This window comes from Corvus brachyrhynchos, unplaced genomic scaffold (genome assembly GCF_000691975.1).
Source record: "Corvus brachyrhynchos isolate BGI_N302 unplaced genomic scaffold, ASM69197v1 scaffold126, whole genome shotgun sequence".
Taxonomy (NCBI): Eukaryota; Metazoa; Chordata; class Aves; order Passeriformes; family Corvidae; genus Corvus; species Corvus brachyrhynchos.
This window is the reverse complement of record NW_008239283.1, coordinates 772,253-790,771: the sequence shown is the minus strand read 5'-3', so window position 1 is coordinate 790,771 and position 18,519 is coordinate 772,253. Positions and strand designations below refer to the sequence as shown.

Sequence of the window (18,519 nt, the reverse complement as noted above, 5' to 3'; positions counted from 1 at the left end):
GAGCAGCAGTTCAGGGCAGAGGATCTTGGACTAGGGGTGAAAAATGTATTGGTTAAAAGGATATTTTTGTCAGATGTGAGGATGGAGAAACGGGAGTTTTCAGTGTTTAGCTCTGTACAGTCCAGCTAAAATGCAAGAAAAATCCTAATCCAATCTTTCAAGCAATTTTTCAAACTTTCTTTTTAATGTCTTTCCTCTTTTTCTGATGCAAAACCCCATGATATTTCTCTCCATTCTTCTTAAAGGGCATACTAATTATTTTAATTGCCCTGCCTGTGCCACCTCCCAAAAAAAAAAAAAAAAAAAAAAAAAAAAAAACAACAAAACAAAAACCCCACAAACCCACCCAAAAATGCAGAAGGGTTTTTTCCTTTAGATTTCCAATTCTGAGGAGTGCTGCATTTTAAAACCAGTCCAGTGTGTCTTGAGTTGCAAGGCTGGAATGCTTCTTGACTCGCTTCCAAACTGAAGTGCTTAAAAAAATGTGAAGCACTACAACAATTTTAAATCACTCTATACACTGCACATGGTGATTTAAAATAATTGAAGCTCTTCAAATTTTTATATGCCCTTGAATTTGGAAGTGATCAAGGTTCTGAGCATGTGCAATACACAATGATTTAAAATTATTAGAGCTCTTCAAATTTATCATAAGTGTTTCAGCTTGAAAGTGATAGGGAATCTGGACTTCAGCGGTGTAAAGTGATTTAAAACTATCAGAGCACTACAGATGTTTTATAGGTGCTTTAATTTGGAACTGATCTCAGTTCTGGACTATACCAATGTATAGCATATTACTTTTAAAAATCACTGAAGCAGTTTCATATTTTTCCAAACTGGTTTTCTTAAAGTCAAACATCTTTGATAATTTTAAAATATATTATGTTGCAAGCAGCACCTCTTTAACAGAATATTGTAGACTCTGTAATGGTAGAAGGAGTGATTGCAGTTGGGCTGCAATTTGCCTCTGTGGCTTTTTATAAGAGATCAAAGGTTCACACACGGATGCTTGTGGGTTCACCTTCCCAACAGAGCTGCTGTGGAAGTGATGCAAACCTGGCATTGGAGATCCACGCAGAACTTTTGCCCACAACCCAGAGAGCACAGGTTCTGTCCATGTGTGCATAAACTAGGTAATAGCAAGTGCAAATGAGTTTTCAACCACGCAGTTACGCAGTTTGGGGGTGTAAATACCCACCTGCTGCTGATTTTAGTGGGATGATTCTGGTGTGTGTCTTGGTGATTTCTTCTTGAATGTCTTAGGAGGCTTAGGAGAAGAGGATAAAATAGTCTGACATCTGAAATACAGAAAAAGGACCTTTTCTGAAGAATTACTGCTGAATTCATAGAATCATAAAATCATAGAATGGTTTGGGTTGGAAGGAACTTTAAAGATCTGCTTGTTCCACTCACCCTGTCATAGGCAGAGACACCTCCCACTAGACTTGGTTGCTCCAAACCCCATCCAACCCGGCCTTGGACATTTCCAGGGATGGGGCTACCACAGCTCCTTTGGGCAGCAATTCAGTTGAGATCAAGGAGTGTGGACTATACTATCACCTACAATCTTAGGTAATTACATAAGCTTATTCTTTCCAAGTAAAAATATCATCTAGGTAATACTTACAATAATGTTTGAAGCCATAAGTGTATGATTTGATTGTTTGGAAGGATTGTTTGGTCCTTTGTGTAAAGTTTTGTATTGCTTATAGCCATATTTACACCAGAGCTGAGTCTTTGGTGCTGGGATGAAGATAGGCAAGTGCTTCATGACAGCCCCCTTTCCTCTGGGATGGTTGTTGGCAGCATTCCTCAAGATGTTTTTGTTGTGAGAGCTATGAAGGAGCCTTGTTTGCTGAAGATGAAATAGATGCTTCTGGAAACTTGAGGTTGCTGGGTCTGAGTCAGGGACTAACACAGCCAGTGATCACTGTCACTGCAGCATGGTGAATGCTCACTGAGTGGGCACTGTCCTCCTTTTCCTGCTTCTCAAATATTCCCTGATTTTCACCTAAGGCTACAGTCAGAGGTAAAGTCTCAAGGCTTTTTTTTCTTTTTTCATTGGCTTCTCATTCTTGGCAAATATTTTAGTTTTGATTAAAGGGGAAGGAAGAAGAGTTGAGTAAATGAAAATTAACTTACACACTCACAAAAAAGAACAACCTCCATTTGAATTAAAAATTTCTAGCACAGAGGAGTCATTTGACCTGTGCTCTACTTCTCTGACTCTCCAAGTCACTGTGAGAGTAGAAATTTAACAGGATTAGGAATAAAAGATTCTAATAATAGCAAGTATTTTACATTTAGGATTATGATGGAAGATACCATCATTAACCTTAGCCCTAGGACTTGTTCTAACACCATTAACATCCTGACCTAGAGCTTAACACCATCCTATTTTCCTGGGTTGGTGAAATACTTGGCTTTGTCTTAAATTTTCCTTTTTTTTTTTTTTTCTTATTACAAAACGCAAGTCGAACAGTTTGTGTTTGTTTAATGTTTTAAGGTCTTTCTCTTTTGATGTTTCTCCTTTGGGATAAGAAGCTTATGATGAGAGAGGGGGAACAGTAGTCATCGTTTTCAGGTTTAGGCGAGGGATATTTAAATGCAGGAGGTTTAGCTAGGTGGCCTATTTCTGCTGCAGATCAATGGTGTTGAGGGCTTGACTGCCCTTTGTACTTGGAAAATCTCTTGCTAGATGTGTGAAGTCAGGAACACAAAGCTGTACATGGACAGCAAAGCAACTTGCTTCATATTAAAATATCCTCTGTGATTTTTGTTCCCAAAAGGGCTGATTTGGGGTTGACAAACTATGGGTTTTGGAGCCAAGCCAGCGTTTTGAGTGGGGTACACTTCACTTCGGCTCTTTGCTTAATTTGGGGGTTAAAAGCTGAGCCCAGACTCAGAGTCCATCTGCTTCAGTGCTAGAGCTTCTGTCTGCTTTTAAGGGGTAAGAAAGTTGAGGAGGGGGGTGCATGTGTGAGGCCTTTGTGAAGGGGAGCAGGGAAGCCATAGTTGGGTAAAGCAGTGCATTCAACGCTGATTTCTACAACATTTCTCATGTAGCATTTCTGATAAAAACATATTTTATTATTGGTTCTGTCATACGGTACTAGTAGGTAAAGCAAGCAGTTTAAGAGAAGGCTGTGTAATTTATGCTCTGTCAATATTTCAGCATTTCAAACCAGCAAATTTAAGAACTTTATTCACACTGATATCAAGAAAATTTAGGTCATAGTGACCCTCTCGTACTTTTCCACTGATTACTGGGTTTGCCATAACAGGATGTATGTCTCCTTCTGGCAGAAGGTGCTAGGACTTCTTGAATGGCACCAAATGCCAAGATTTTATTCCCATGTAGTGTGACAGAGCAGCACAGTGTCCTTTCCTCCTCCTCTCTGGCAAACAGTAGCTCAGAGATAAAAGCCACTCTCACAAGTTAAACCCATCACACCCAATATACTCAGTTTTGTCCCATGTTACCTGTCATGGGCCATGTTCACAACTGCTTGATTCAATCTAACTCAAGTTTTGTTTGGAGCAGTATGAGTTCACCGAGGTTAAGAACCTGGCTCTGCACGGTGTCCTTTGGTTGGTCTCTAGGAATTGCTACAAAGATTTTTGTTAACCTCAAAATTACTGGCCACAAAGTTTGGGCTTTCTTTTTGTTGTTGCTGACCCACTTCTCCCCATCTTGTGAGTACAGTGATGATGGGCAGTGGAGCAGAATAATTACTCTCCAGGCATATAATGCTGTGAATAATTTGTACTTTAAACTCGATCCTGCATAGGGAGGATATAAAAGGAATTTTAATACGCAAATCATCTTTAATGGATATTGTCAAAAAATAGTGAGAACTCAACTCCTCCCCCATATTCCTATTCCATTTACAAAGTGTATGAGAAATTACAGTCTTAATAAACACAGAAAAGTGACAAATTGTTGCAGCATGAAGTGAACGATGATGTATGGATACCACAAATCCTTAATTAGGTGGGTTTTATTTAAAGTTGACATAACTTACATTTTCCTAATTAATTTTTTACCTGTTCAAAGAACTTGATCTCTTTTCCAGTTGAAAGGACATGTTACTTAGCTGTTACTTTTTTTTTTCCCTTAAGAAAAAGAGAGAGTCCTAAAATAATATGAGGTACATTATTTTTTATATGCAGTGGTAACGGATTTGCACTTTTAATTTGGCTGTGTTAAATGTTATGGAAGAAGCAGGTCACATGAGGGTGAACTGTCTTTATTGTTATCCTAATATCTTTAAAGGGAGACATTCAAGCCATACTAATTTGTGTGATAATAACACCCTCATCTGGGCGGTCCCAAGCCAAGGAAATCACTTCATCTCATTCAGCCTTTTGCTGAGTTATATTACATGTATTACCATGCATTAGCAGGCTATGTAAATTTGCTGTCCTTTGAATGACAGTTTATTATGGTGGCACCTCATAGGTAGAGTCATGCAGGCATCTTAAAGCAGGTTTTCCTCTTCAAAATATGCATCTTTTTTGAATTCGAAAAGCAGAAAGTAATTATTTGAAAATGGCAATTTTTCTACTTGGGGGGAAAGCTGTCAGTTGCTATTAAGAGGGCTCCAAAGGTCTGTGACAATCGGTTTTGTTTTCCAAGTCGAGCTCTGTTTCGAGTTGGTCTCAGTCGCAGATCCTGTGTGGTGGTTTGGCTTCCCTGAGCGAAGGGAATTGGGCAAGTGAGGAAATTCGGTTGCTGGAGCCATTTTGGCCCAGTCTCTGCATGATGGTGTATTTTCTCCTGCATGGCTCCATCCTTGCAAGTGTGTGCTCATGGTGTATATGAAGTCAAGCCACTGAAATTTCCCTGCAAAGTCCATCTGAGCAAGGCTTTTTCCAGGTGCTGCTTCCTAATGCGTGGTGGGAGGGAAATGGAGCAATGGTAATGGGCAGCATGTTGGTTCTTCTGCTTGGGTGACTGGAGAGGATGTCTGCCCAGAAATACCTGTAATCCAGTTAAATGTGGCATCCTTGGAAGTCTACTACAGCAGCTGTATTTCTGACAAAGCATTTCCACCCGGCTTAGTAGGGCTTGCTCATAAACTGAATTATTATGAGATGAAGACAGCTTATTTTATTTGGTTTGTGATGTTTTTGGTATTTAAACCAAACACACTCTCCCAGGGAAGGTGCAGTGCCTGAAAAATTGTATTTATATATGAAAATGATAAAACCAAGTCAAGAAACACTGACCATTGGATGAACTTCCTAGGGGTGTTATGATCTGGTTTGTAGGAGGCATATTCATTGTCCATTGCATTTCTTCATGGCAAGGATGGTGAGGCCCGGGCACAGGGTGCCCAGAGAAGCTGGGGCTGCCCCTGGATCCCTGGAAGTGTCCAAGGCTGGGCTGGATGGGATTTGAAGCAACCTGGGATAGCGGAAGATGTCCCTGCCCATGGCAGGGGGTGGGACTGGATGAGCTTTGGTGTCCCTTCCAAACCCACTGGAAAGCATTTTAGGGTTCTATGAAGTTGTAGATTTTGAAGCCCCCGTGCTGTGCAAGGAACTGCTCCATCACTCTGTGCAGGGATAGTGATGTAGTGGGGCTTCCGAGGGACAGAAGCTCCTGCCCACACAGCAGCAAAAGCCAAGTTTCTGGTGTTCTAAAAGGAACGTTCTAAGCTTTTCCTGTTTTGGTGTTTGGCTTTGGTTTTTCATCTTTTTAAATAGTGAAACAAAACTCGCTGTCTCACAAGTGCCTGACCCAAGTGTGTAAGTGCAGAGGAAGCAGAGGATAAGCCAGTCATGCCCTGCTTTACTCTGCTGTGCCTCATGGGTTTCACAGCTCTGTCTGGCTCCTCTATGCATGTGTGTGTGGTAGCAAAAAGTCTACGAATGAGCTATGGATGGAGCATTTGCCTCTTGAATTTTTGTGCTTTTGTTGATTTGTCACATAAATGTTATATAAATGTAGCTTTCTATGTGTTAATATTACATACTGTTGAGGTGCTTGCAGTCCCCTCAGCATTCAGAAGGACTATTTAAAAATTAACTAAAAAGCAGGTTCCACCATTTTATGGCATTACCTGGTTTAACGTGAGCACATGAATTATTAACTGTCTGTCTTGTTAAGTACCAGATCAGTGCCTTTTGCTGTAGATGGGGAGAAAAAAGCATGCAATGTAGGAGTACTCTGTAAAGCAGTAGTAAAATAAAATAATACTTTAAAAATTTCAAAAAGTGAATGTGAAGTGTGGGCCTTGTCTGGTTTTTCGAGAGATAGAGGGACCTTTCTCCAAACTATTCCCCCCAAAATGAGTTATCATTGCCAAGATGCTCATCAAATAATAGTCATAGAAGTTTGCATGTTTCCAAACTTATTTGGATGATGAGAAATTTGAGCTGAATAATTTATGTAGAGCAAATGCTGTGAAGGTCTGTGAACTGGATTTCTGACCTATCTGTAGAAATCATTTAATCCCAGCATGGTCCACTGACAGTGGTTAGAACTGCCTGTGCAAACAGCTACGGTGCTCATCACATCAACTCCCTCAAACAGAGGTGAGGGGCTCAGCTTTCCCATCAGATGGTGCCTGGAAAACAGAGGTCTATCTCTATTCCAAGGAAAGCATTCTCCTTTAAAATCTACAAGGTGAAGCAGTCTCTTTATTCTTTTTTTATTGCCACTCACTGTTGTAGCAGAAATCAGCCTCAAAGTGAAGAAACAAAAGGATACTGGAATCTGTTTATAACCAGACTGCTTCTTAGGTTCAAATTGTCTCTATATCATGAATGAATGTAGGTCTGTCACAAAACTACTGTAGTCCAGTACTGGAGGTGGGCAAGTCTAGTGGTTTATGACTGGCAAAGTCCTTGATATGTACTGGAAAACACTGGGCATTTCTACTTTTTTCATGATACTTGGAAATAGAGGAACCAGGGGGATGATAAGTTTCTGCTTTCTGAAAATGAAGTGCCAGCATCATTCCAGGAAGCCAAATATGCTTTAAGATTTTGAAAAGCTGAGTTAAAAAGTCCTGTCTCTACATGCTGGTATTGGTACATTTGACCTGAGCAAATATTAACTAAAGAGCTGTTGGAGTAGTGGAGTTCAGAGGTAAATGAAAAGTGTTCCTGGAGGGTCATTCCCTGTCACTCCTCAGTTCAGCCACTGTCCTCTTCCTTTCTTCTGCTCACCAAGCACTTGCACTGATCAGTGCCTGTGCACAAAAATGCCTGGAGAATTGATACTCCCCCTGTCCTCAATATTACTTACTTGGGTTTCTCTCTTGTCATATCATCACTTCTCTCTACCCCATCCTTCCCTTTCTTTTCATTGTTTTTAATTTTTTTAAGATTTTCTTAGACTGCCAGCTCTGGTGGAAATGGTCGCTTCTTCCTCCTGTGCTGTTTAGAAATCACATGGAGCCAAAAATTTGCAAGATTTGCTTATCAGCTACCTAGGAGATGGGAGAGCAGCTGGGCTTTTTTGTGAAAGGCAAGAAAAAAAGCGAAGTCAAAGTATTAACTCCTTTCTCCATTATATAGATATGGTATTAGCTGTGATTTTTTAAAATGTATTTTCTTTTATTGAGTTTTGGGGCTTTTTTCCCTCCAGGCTTTTTCCCTGTTCTAACCCATGATTTTCTTGTGAAGAAGATTCATTTTTCTTTTTCCCTAATTTTTCTTGACCTATGGCTCATGAATGGGGCTCCTGATTGTCCAGCTGATTTTCAACCTTTGTGAGTGTGCAGCAATACTTTGTTCCCAGTGATCCAGATTAAACAAGGCCATTCTCTATCCTCACGTGAAGTTCTGGGTTTAAATCACACCACATAAAATCTACTTCTCAGCAAAATCTTCAGGCTGCAGCGGTGCATGACTGCAAACTCCCACAGAGGACCGAAGCGTCCCACAAATTGTGGCAAATTTCCCACAAACTCCTGCAAATTGCAACAAAATTCATGGGAAAAGAGACAGGAAATGGTTTTCCCTGCCTGGGGAGAACTGTTGTAGAGGTCTGACCTGCATGTTCTCACAAAAGTTGGAGGGGAAAAAATACATTTTTAATGTTGCACTATGGAATATCTTTTTCCTATTTCCTATTTAGGGGGAAAGCACTAAAAGTTTAGCATGTGTTTTAGATGTTTATTTTTCACTGGTGTGATACAGCCACAGGTACATGTAATAGTGCAGCAAAATACAGGGATCCTGGATAACATGGCTGCTTCTGATCATACACTTCTGTTTTACCTGCAACTTGTCGACTCCCCAAAGTGGCACTACTTGAACCACTGCCATTTCAAATATTAGTAGAAAGCCACATATTCTTTCATGCTTCAGTTATAAAGGGAGTACATAAATTATTTAATTGGGAGTAAGTATTGCATTAATATATTTACACTTCTAATGCATTTGCAGAAGCATGCTCCTCCCTAGTGAGAATAATAAAACACTGGTGTAAAGTTGCACCGGAGACACAACTGCAGATTGCAAGGAGTTCTACGCAGGGAAGCAGCCCCTTTTCATCCTCTTCTAGAAGGTGGTTGCTGCATTTTCAGAGCAAGATACAGCTGCCTGCTGTACCCTTGCTGGAGCTCTGCCAGAGCCTCCTTTTCCCTCAAGAAACATGTGGTTGTTATACATCCGTCTATTTTGCCTCGCTGCTGCCTTCATCTCAAGGGCAACTGCTCTCTGCAGATCACTTGTACCCTCCCAAACAGAGTTTGGTATAATGGCCCCATGGATGCCATGTGTCTTAATCTGATTGCCAATGTCAACTCAAAGGAATGTGTTCCCCTGAAAGTCTTCTAATTTAAGTGCACCGAGGCTTTTGCACTAGTCTGGTTAACTAGCACCCAGGCTTGTGATCTGCTTAGGCTTATGTTTCACAGGTACAGCTAGAATTCTGAAATATTTTAAACCATATGCCTGTTTGCCTCAAAGAAGAGGCTCTGTTTTTTAAATTTCGTTTAATCCTTTCTGGTTTTACACTTTAAAGCAATGGATTTTCAGCTGCTGCAAAAGCATTGAAGTTAGAGTCCAGATTAACCACAGACTTCAAGAATAGTATCAACTCTGAAAGTGGTTTTGAATGGGATGTGGGTGTTTACTAGGAATGTTCTGCTGCACAGAACCCACTTTTGGGTTGGATAGGGTCCGTGTTAATAAAGGAGTGAGCCAAAGGGATCAGGGAATACAGTAGGTTCATGTGTATCCAGTGCCTGTGGTCACAGTTTAGTTGCCAGAACAGAAATGCAAATAGGAAATGGCCACCCTGAAGAGAGATAAGGTGTGCTGTCCATACTTTTCCATGGAGCCAGTAGAGCTACCTGGCAGGGTTATGTGAGTGTGGGCAGAGTGACACCTTTCTGATGTGCTTTCCCACCTTCCTGTGGTTGCAGCTCAGGGATTTCCAGAGATAAGGAGATGTATAAAGATATACCTTTACGGATATGTTGAGCCACTCCTGGCACAAGGCTTTGGTGAAAAGGACCTGGTTACATGTGTTTCATCAGGAAATGTTTCTTAGATCTAGGTTAGAGGTTTGGATCAAAGTTGGGAAAGGGGAGGTTGAGGGACAGGGTTGGTGCAGCCAGGTTTGGTGTCCTGACCCAGTCCTGTGGGAATGGCACCCATCACTGTGCTCTGTGCTTTTGCTGCTGTGGGTTTGCAGAACTGCTCTGGCAGAATTTAGAGAAGGCTGTTCATTTTCTCTTATACTTTCTCCTACATTTCTTGTTTTGTTCTTTACTTTCTTTGTGGCCAGACCTGGACAGGTAAATAAGGAACATGCTTCAAGAGTGCTGCAGGAAAATTTCTCCACATTTAGTTTGTACTCCAGGTAGAATAAACTCATCTTCCAGACTGAACTCCACCATATTTTTCTTTTCTAAGTCAGTGCTCATGAGAAACCAAGGCAAAACCATGCTGAGTGTGGATTCACTGATGGTCAGAGACCACAGACTTTCTCTTGCTGCCCTGACCTAGACTTGTGTTATTGACCAAGCCCTGAGCAACCTGGTCTAGTGGAAGGGCTTCCTGCCACTGGCAGGGGATTGGAATGAGAAGAGCTTAAAGTGCCTTCCAAACCAAGTCTTTCTGTGATTCTGTGAAAGTGCATCTATGTTAGTACTTAAACAGTGAGGGGACCTGCCAACAGATCTTGGCAATCTTATTGCTCGCGTTATTTTGATCACACCCATATAGCACCAAAAAGTACATGCATTTACTAAAAATATTAACGAAAACTCTAAAAAAACCTAAAACAAATTAAGCCAAGCAAACCCTCTCTCTCAAGCCTGAAGTTCAGTGGAGACATTTCTGATGCTTTCTTTTTAATAGAATAAAGATGTGCACCGAAGTGCAACTGGATTTATGACAGAATGGCCTTCTGTCCATTTAGTGTTTCTAGGAGAGCAGCAGCCTTCGGCATGCTCTTCCCAGCTTCCTGAAAGGTGTTGCAGCTCTGCCTCAGAGGTCTTGTATCCAGGATAACAGTGATTTACCTTATTTACTCGAAGCTGACCTACCCTTTAGTATACTGCTCCTTCACTTAGTCAGCTCAACGGGTGCCAGATATTGTTCTCCTGCAGGAAGTTCTTCCTGGAATTTTGCAGCAAACCAAAGGCTGAGACAGTGGGAAAATGAAAATAAGGTCAACTTTCCCTTAGGATTAGAGAATAGAAGAAATACACTGACACCATTTGAGACCTCTTTTGCAGAAAAATAGAAGCCACAAATACAGCCAGATTACACAAACTTATTCCAGTACGTAACTAGTTCTTACCATTCCTTTTTTTTTCCTAAGATGAATTTCACCCAACCTGTGTTTAAAGGAAAGAGTAAAATGATTTATATCTAGTAAAAATTTATTCAGAGATTCTGGTCTGATTTTTAGTATGTAGAAATAGTAATATGTACAGAGTATTACTCAATACAATAAAGAATTTGCAAAATCAAGGGCACAGCAGACAGCTTGCGTAAGGCAGAGTAGCATTATTTATTTGTGCTAAGAATTGCACTTTTAGTCCAACTTCAAATAAGCAAATATTGCTGGCAGGTCTTAGCTAACACTCTCCTGGCTGTCCAGGGAAAATGTGAGGCATCCCTGAGAAGTCCTGTAGTTCAAGCCACGCTGAGCATACATCAGTGACAGGGTGAAGGCATAAATATATTTTTTGGATATTTATAGTTCCTCTCACCCCGCTTGGCCCCTGTTTCCAGAAATTATGTATCATGGTTTTTGATAAAACAGAAGATAGAAGCAGTGAGGAAAAAGAAGTTGTCCACATTTCCTAGGAATTGTTGCTGAGCGTCAGTTTGTCAAACACGTCTCCTCTTCACATCTATCTTCACTTTCTCAAAGAGGGCCTGGAGAAAGCTTTGAGTCTGCTTTTTAAGATACAGAGGTTACTGACAAATTGCAGACTGGTGATAAAGAAAGAAGATGATGAGGAGGAGGACAGGAATACTGCAGAGTTTGGGCAATAAAAAGAGACAGAGCTGAAAAGTTACCAAGGAATGTTGCAGAGAAACAAAGGATGTGGTCTTGGGGTCTCCAGGGAGCACAGTTATTTTATTATATTCTGTTCCTATTATCACTTTTGTTTTGTTCTAGGGAGATTTTCAGCAACTTAAGGAATATATTTTGGGGCCAGCTATCCCTCAGATGCGTGCACACAACTCCTCTTGAATTCCATTGGAGTTATTTGTGAGCAACGGAAGGCAAAATGTGACCTTTGGTAGACAATTTCTGTAACCAGTTTGTAGTGTAAATATATGCACACAAAATTTAAAGTATCCAAAAGCAACTGCTTTAACCTCTCATTAACATGAAAGGCTCTGAAACTGATGGGGATGTATTACTTATATTTTTACTCAGTAACTCAGATTTTGAGGCCCTTTCTATCCCTTATGTGTCATAATCATAACTTTTTTTTTTTATTTTTTATTTTTTTATTCGCTGAACCAGCAAGCACACACAGTCCCTGTAAAACAGCCACTAGATCCCCTGTCAGGTACCGTTTCAATTTTACGGCAAATTTCCTGTTTTATGGATTCTTTTCTTAAAAAACTCTTCCTGGTATTCTCCAAAGAATATGAACTTTCTTCTAAAATGTATGAAGTTGCTGCCCTGTAAATCACATTTAGTTTTAGTCCTGAGCTAGTCTTTATTTTTGATCTCAACAACTGTTATTACTCTTTAAATGTTTTATTTCTATTTTGCATGTTTCTTAGTAGAGCTGTAATTTTGGAGTCTTCTTAAAAATACGTATTTTATGGTGTTAATCTAATTATTTAGATGTTCTTCAGATATGAGAATAAATCTTATTTCTAGACCCCTCCCTCTGCTCAGGCTGTAGTTAAAACACATGTACAGGATATCACAATTTGAAGTGTGCAAGACATTTGTGTTTTAATTAAAATCTTAGAGGGGAAACTTGTTCACATGGATTACTAGCTGGATTTTTAACGGGTTGTATAAATGGTGACAAATTACATCTTTGTATTCAGGGAGAGTGTGGAGTTACTTGGTGAAAATCACTACATATGTTAAATCTTTTCAATGTCTGCTATAAATATTGAAGATATGTGGGTATGAAATTATATGAGCACAAACGACCCAAGAGTGATTAAAATATTTGATCTGCTTCTGTTTGCTGCAAAAAGGAAAAAATCTGATTTTCAGACTGTCTTTAAAAGAAAAAAAAGTGAGGAGAAGAGAAGTAACTTCCTCTTACAGCGTCTGATTTTCAGACTGTCTTTAAAAGAAAAAAAAAGTGAGGCGAAGAGAAGTAACTTCCTCTTACAGCATCAATGTTTGTGGTGAAATAGGGCAGGGCAGATAAGGTTCAAAGCAGTTGAGGGAAATCCTTGCAAACCCTGAAGGGCAGCACTTGGTTCATACCCTGATTTCAGTGGTTAGGTACCTGAGACACTTTCCCTGTAAGCACATGGATTTATCCCAGTGATTTTTGTGTATATTTATTCTCTACATCTGCCTTATGTACGCGTTAATTTTATGCAAGAATCTGCCTTGCTGAAAATACTTAGAATTTTCCTCCTCAAATAAGAGAGATGCTGCTGAAGGTGGTTCTTGCAGGTGATGTGCTAAAGTTTTGGGGCTGTGAAGGTCTGTGATGTCTTACTCACATGAACTAGAGCACTGGAGGACTCTGTTTTTTCCACCAAAAAAATTATTGCCTGTCTGTGTGCTTGGTGCAGCCAGAGAAATTAAGACTGCTGGCAAGAAAGTGACTTTTCAAAAAAATTGAGAGTTTTTAATTTCAGTGGAATCTGCAGAGGACACTGCGTAATTATTGGTGAACCTCTCACGCTCGGAAAAGTACCCTAATATGTCTGTCTTGAGTACAAGTGCTCATCTTCAAAAATGACACCTCTATTAAATTAACTTGTTTCTGCCAGCCTCTTGTTTACTTAGGGCTGCTTTCACTGTTCCATAAAATGCCAATAATGGAGATGACTTACGTCATTTCCTTTGACATGTGCTCTTTGATGTGTTTTTATCCCATATGTACAAGAAAGGATTAAGGTCTCGTGATTAGCTCAAAAGACTTGAGTTTTGCCTTTTGCTTGCAAGTACTTATGACTTCCAGCTTCAATGGCACTGGATATTTTTGGAGGTAATTTGAAGGGAAAAGCAGCAGCAGATACCTGCTTGCTGGGAATCAGTTTAGGTGCATAAGTGTACATGTACCTATAGATGTTAGTTTGTATATATTTACAACACATAAATATACAATCTGCTTTTAGTTTGTCTAGCAAGGTGGTTGTGATATTAAATTAGTAAATGTCCTTAAAGATTAATTTAATGCCTACAAAGCTGTTAAAGGTCTTCAAACAAAAAGTGAGATCACCCTTCTTGAAGGAAATGGACATTAGTTTCATTTCTAGGCATAAGCTCAATAAGAGTTTCCACTGGTAAACTTTTATGGGACTTGTTCCCAGGGCTTTTGGACATCTTTAGGCAGCAAATCTCTATAGCTTTAGCTCACTCTTGAATAATTCTTACTGTAGTGAAGTGCTGTATGCCCCATGTGTGGAGTTACCTGTGTGTACATGGAAATCTACTTTGCTTATAATACATTATTTTTCTAATTTCATTCTGGTCTTTCAGCTTCTTCAGACTTCCCCTGGTCTGATGGAGTGCTTTTAGTGAGGACTAAAACTTAAGACAGTGCTTTGCCTGTGCCCTAAAAAAATCTTGGGTGGTGGTAGTGACATATCCTTAAATATCAAATGAAAATTCAACATGAACAATCTTTTCTTATTCATTTAAGCAACCTCATCTTGAGGGTAAAGGTGTTTGCCAAAATATGGATAAAGGTTTCATGCCACAGGCAATGGAGGGAGGGCTGCAGCCTCCAGTGTACACCCTGGATGCACACAGGGATTAGAGCAAAGAAGTTTTTGACTGTAGGAGGCACTGAATTAATCCCAACACCAAAGGAATCTCCCCAGTTTGCTCTCTCTTTTTAACTTATTGATCAATTTGTTCTTGTAAACCTACTTAACGATTCTTGGTAAACCTACTTAGAGGTTCTTTTACTTTTTGCTTCTGATAATGTAGGCAGCATTCTTGCCCTGTGTTTTCAGCAAGTTTTGTTTTCTTCCACTTTTTAGGAACTTTCCCCCATGTTCAGAAGCTGCATTAAGGAGGCAAGTGCATTTACTTCAGTATTATCTCAGGAGCTACTGAAATTCAAAATGCAGCAGTCAGCAATAACCCCAGGAGAAAAAACAAGGAGTTAAAGGTGGGAAGAACAACTACCCCTCCAATGTCTGATGTTCTGTGGCTGTGACTCTGTTAGGGTGGTTTTTTTTATTGTGGGCAAATAGCTTCTGGATATTCCCATAGCAATTCCCATTGCTCAAATAGGTTGCTTGACTCTGCGCTTTTCTGCTTTCTGGTTTGAGCGTTTACAGACAATCTTGGCAAAGCCCCTCTTCTGCCCTGGCTCCTCTATGAACATCTCCCTCCAGATATCATGCAGAGGAGAAAAGAATTGGTGCCTGGGTTTGTTTGTTGTGGTTTGGGTCCCACCGCCGCTCGCGCAGAGACGAGACATGAGGTTCGTCACTTTTGGAGCGCCAGGAGAAAGGAAGCTGCTGCTGTGGGGAAATCCGGGAGCTTCCTCTTCCTGCTGGTCAGCTTCTTTCTTCCTGAGGTTGGCCCCTTTCCCAATGGGCTGCTAAGAGCCCAAAGCTCACTGGCTGAAATCCTGGCCTAATTAAAACTGGTGCCAAACCTCCCATTGACTTCAAGGCTCTCGCCCAGCGCGTCATCGCATCCAAGGGCCGCCTCACTCCATTGTTTATGGGATTGTTCCGATGGCTTTTCTAGGTCGATGCTCAAACGGCTCACAGCTCTCCTCCCCTGCGGACAGGCAGCCGGCTCCAAACCAAGTTCATCATCAGGCAGCATTTTATCAGTTTTAGCACAATATCTTTGTAAATTAGGCCAAAACAAGTCCCAGATTCTCAGCAGTTCCTCTGTAGCTGCAGTCTGGAAGTGTGAACTTTTCTGGATTTATTTTGTTTTGCTTGTGCGGAGAGACTGGAGATCCCCGTGTGATGCCTCCTGCACTGTAATTACACACATGCAAATTTTGGCAATTGGAATACATTAAAGAGCCAGTGGAAATGGTAGGAGGATACAAAAGGAAAGGGTTGAGTCCAGAAAGTATCAGATGCAGCTTTGACAGAGCAAAAAGTATCCTTGTTCTCATGTGGTATAGTATGTTTTATGGGGGCAATAGTCCTGCTGATGCAAGAATTGTGTAAGATTTTACTCTTTGGAGTTGTTGATGTGTAAAGCAGTTAGAAAACAACTTGAAATTGATTATTAGTAATTGAAAAAGTATATTGGTTTCCTAGAGCTTTTTTTTTTACCCTTTTAAACTTCCAAAATATATCCATGTTGGTTTTGCTTTGTTTTGGTTTGGTTTCTTTTTTTAAAAGTACATTTTTTTCCTAGAGCTTTTTTTTTTACCCTTTTAAACTTGCATAATATATCTATGTTGGTTTTGTTTTGGTTTGGTTTCTTTTTTTGAGGAAAAGGGGCTTTTTCATTTGATTTAAGCCATCTACTTGAACTTGGTTGGTGCCATGTGTTATAAAAACAAAAGCAGATATAAACATAAAACAAATGATTAAGCAAGCAAAAAGAATCCTGAAATGAAATATTCGGACTTGATTTACAAGTGGCTCACTCTGTGGTCCCTCTGACCTCAAACACAACTGCAAAACACGTTCTTGAAAACCGCTGGAAAGTAAATAGTGCTCTTGGCTGGTGATGGTGAGGGACTGGGTCCTGCCCATGTCCCAAGCATCCACTCCAGCCTCTGCAGGTCCCTTGTCAGTTTGTATTCCCAGGTCCTTTGTCCAGGAAAACAATTTGCAAACCAACCGGGAAATGCTTTTAGTTTAAACTCTTAATGTTTGTGTTCTACAACCCGTTTAGCAAAGATGGGTCCAAGATGTTTGATGTGGAGCATTTGATCTGCATCACGAGCTGTGTGCTGAGACAGGTACAAGGAGTGCTTCAGGCAGAGACAGGACCAGGGCATGCCTTCCTCGAGGTCAGGGTGTCTGATGCAAATGATGGACTTTGAGATGTGCAGGTATAGGAGTACCAGTAGTACAAACCACCAGTCCATTGGAGAGCTGGTGTGCCCTTTGATTTCTGTGTAGGAAAGCCTGAAATCCCTTTAATTTGTCATTTACTCTTGGTTCTACGGGATGAATCGGAGTATGCCACAGCTTTTGTTTTGCAGAGTAATTTTCGAACCTTGTAGTGCAGAAAAGCAGGAGAAAGGAGACTGTGAAGTATCAGGAATTCCCCTGAAAATGAGCTGCTTATCTCCTTTAAAAAAAAGCCAAGTGAGAGAAATTATTTCATAGACTTAATAAACAGTTCAAAGTCTCCTGCAGGACGTCTCATACTATGCATGTTTTTCATTGTTCTTTAATGAGTAAATGACCCGTTAACATGCACAAGAACATATCAGAAGCACATGGCAGTGAAGAAGCTTGGGTGGTAGAAGATTTGATCAAAGATTTTCAAATCTGACCCCAAGTATTTGATGAAGAAGATTAACATGGAGACAATTTACCAAACAAATACAGCATTAAGAGCCAAGAGACAGGCTGAGGGAATTGAAGGCTCCAGATTGCCCACATAAAGAATATCATTAAACATAAAGAAAACAAAGCCAGGATAAATGTCTGGGATGTGGAGTCCCATGGAACAGGACTTGTGCTGCCGATTGATTCTTTTTTATTTTTTTCTTAATGCTATTTTTAATATAGTATGTAATTTTTTTTCTTCTCCTCCCAAATAAAAAAAAAAAAAGAAAGTTCTTCCTGTGACCTGGGTTCTAACAGTGTTACTCTAAGCATTTAAAAAGATTTCTGGAGCAGAATTGGTTAATTAGTGCTTTGTGTTACATATGACCCAACCAGAGATAAAAAGGTTTAAAGGTCTCTTGTAACCCTGCAATGCCATTTGTAACACAAAAATAACCCCCTTTCATTACTGGCATGCCACTGTAGCAGGCAGGTTATTTTTTCCCTTCGCTGCAATGAGGGCAGCTTTCGCATCAGAAGAATTCTTGGCAAATTAATGCGCTACCTCTTGGGCTAATTAAATTAGAAAGGATCAAAAATACAGAGCAGCTTTTGTGGTGGACACAATGTTGTGCTTCATGCATCTTGCTCAGAGAGGAATTTCTGCCATTTAGCCCCTTTTTGCCTCTAGCAGCGTTCTGGACTCTCTAACACAGTCAAGTTCCTAATTTGCCTCAATGAGAGAGAATTATTAACTGATAATAAGAAAAGGAGCATTCACAGCTCCAGGCTGGGCTGTGTGGAAAAGGGTGAGCTACACAGCACCTGAAGCGCATGCAATTTTTATTAATTCCTGCCTAAAACAACGCATTCAGGAGTAAAATTGCTGTGCAAATGACAAAAACAATTATAATTTTGATTCTTAGGTTCTGAAAATATGAACTGCTTTATCTTAAATATGACTAGATTAAACTAGTAATAAGTTCACCTCTCCTTGAGCCTACACGAAGCAGTTTTGGTCGTGGCAAGTGCATTTCATTTTGAAGTTGGTTCCACTTAAATTGATTGTTCTTGTCCTTAGAAGTATTTTTGAAAGTGAGAGAGGTGTAGTTTTTCATTTACGCCAGCGATGCAAACAGCAGCACTGCTTTTACTCATGGCAAATAGAAATTGTGCTGCTTGGAGAGCGAGATCTATACAATAAAAGGTATTAAAGTGGATCTAGGATAATGCAAAGCAATGGAGCAAGAGTGCCCATAGGTGGACATAAGGTTATAGTAGGTTATTCTCATATTTTTTTATCCTAAAAGACATTTCTTGTTAGCACAGAGAGATGTTCCCTAAAAGATGTTGTCAGGGTCAGACTGGACTGTGCCCCTCTTCCAAATGCAATTAATGGCCATGACCAAGCAGGCCTTGCTCTGCCTGCACTTAGACAGGGGAAAC

At 40.2% G+C, this 18,519-nt stretch overlaps 1 long non-coding RNA gene across 1 annotated transcript in view; it reads left to right on the top strand.

The window, feature by feature from the left end:
• The window catches only part of LOC108448142, a 70,902-nt gene extending 56,149 nt beyond the window's left edge, over positions 1-14,753 (top strand). Inside the window, exon 3 of the long non-coding RNA XR_001863921.1 lies at positions 14,629-14,753. This is a non-coding gene — a long non-coding RNA (uncharacterized LOC108448142). The remainder of the gene's footprint in view (positions 1-14,628) is intronic.
• Positions 14,754-18,519: the final 3,766 nt, after the last annotated feature.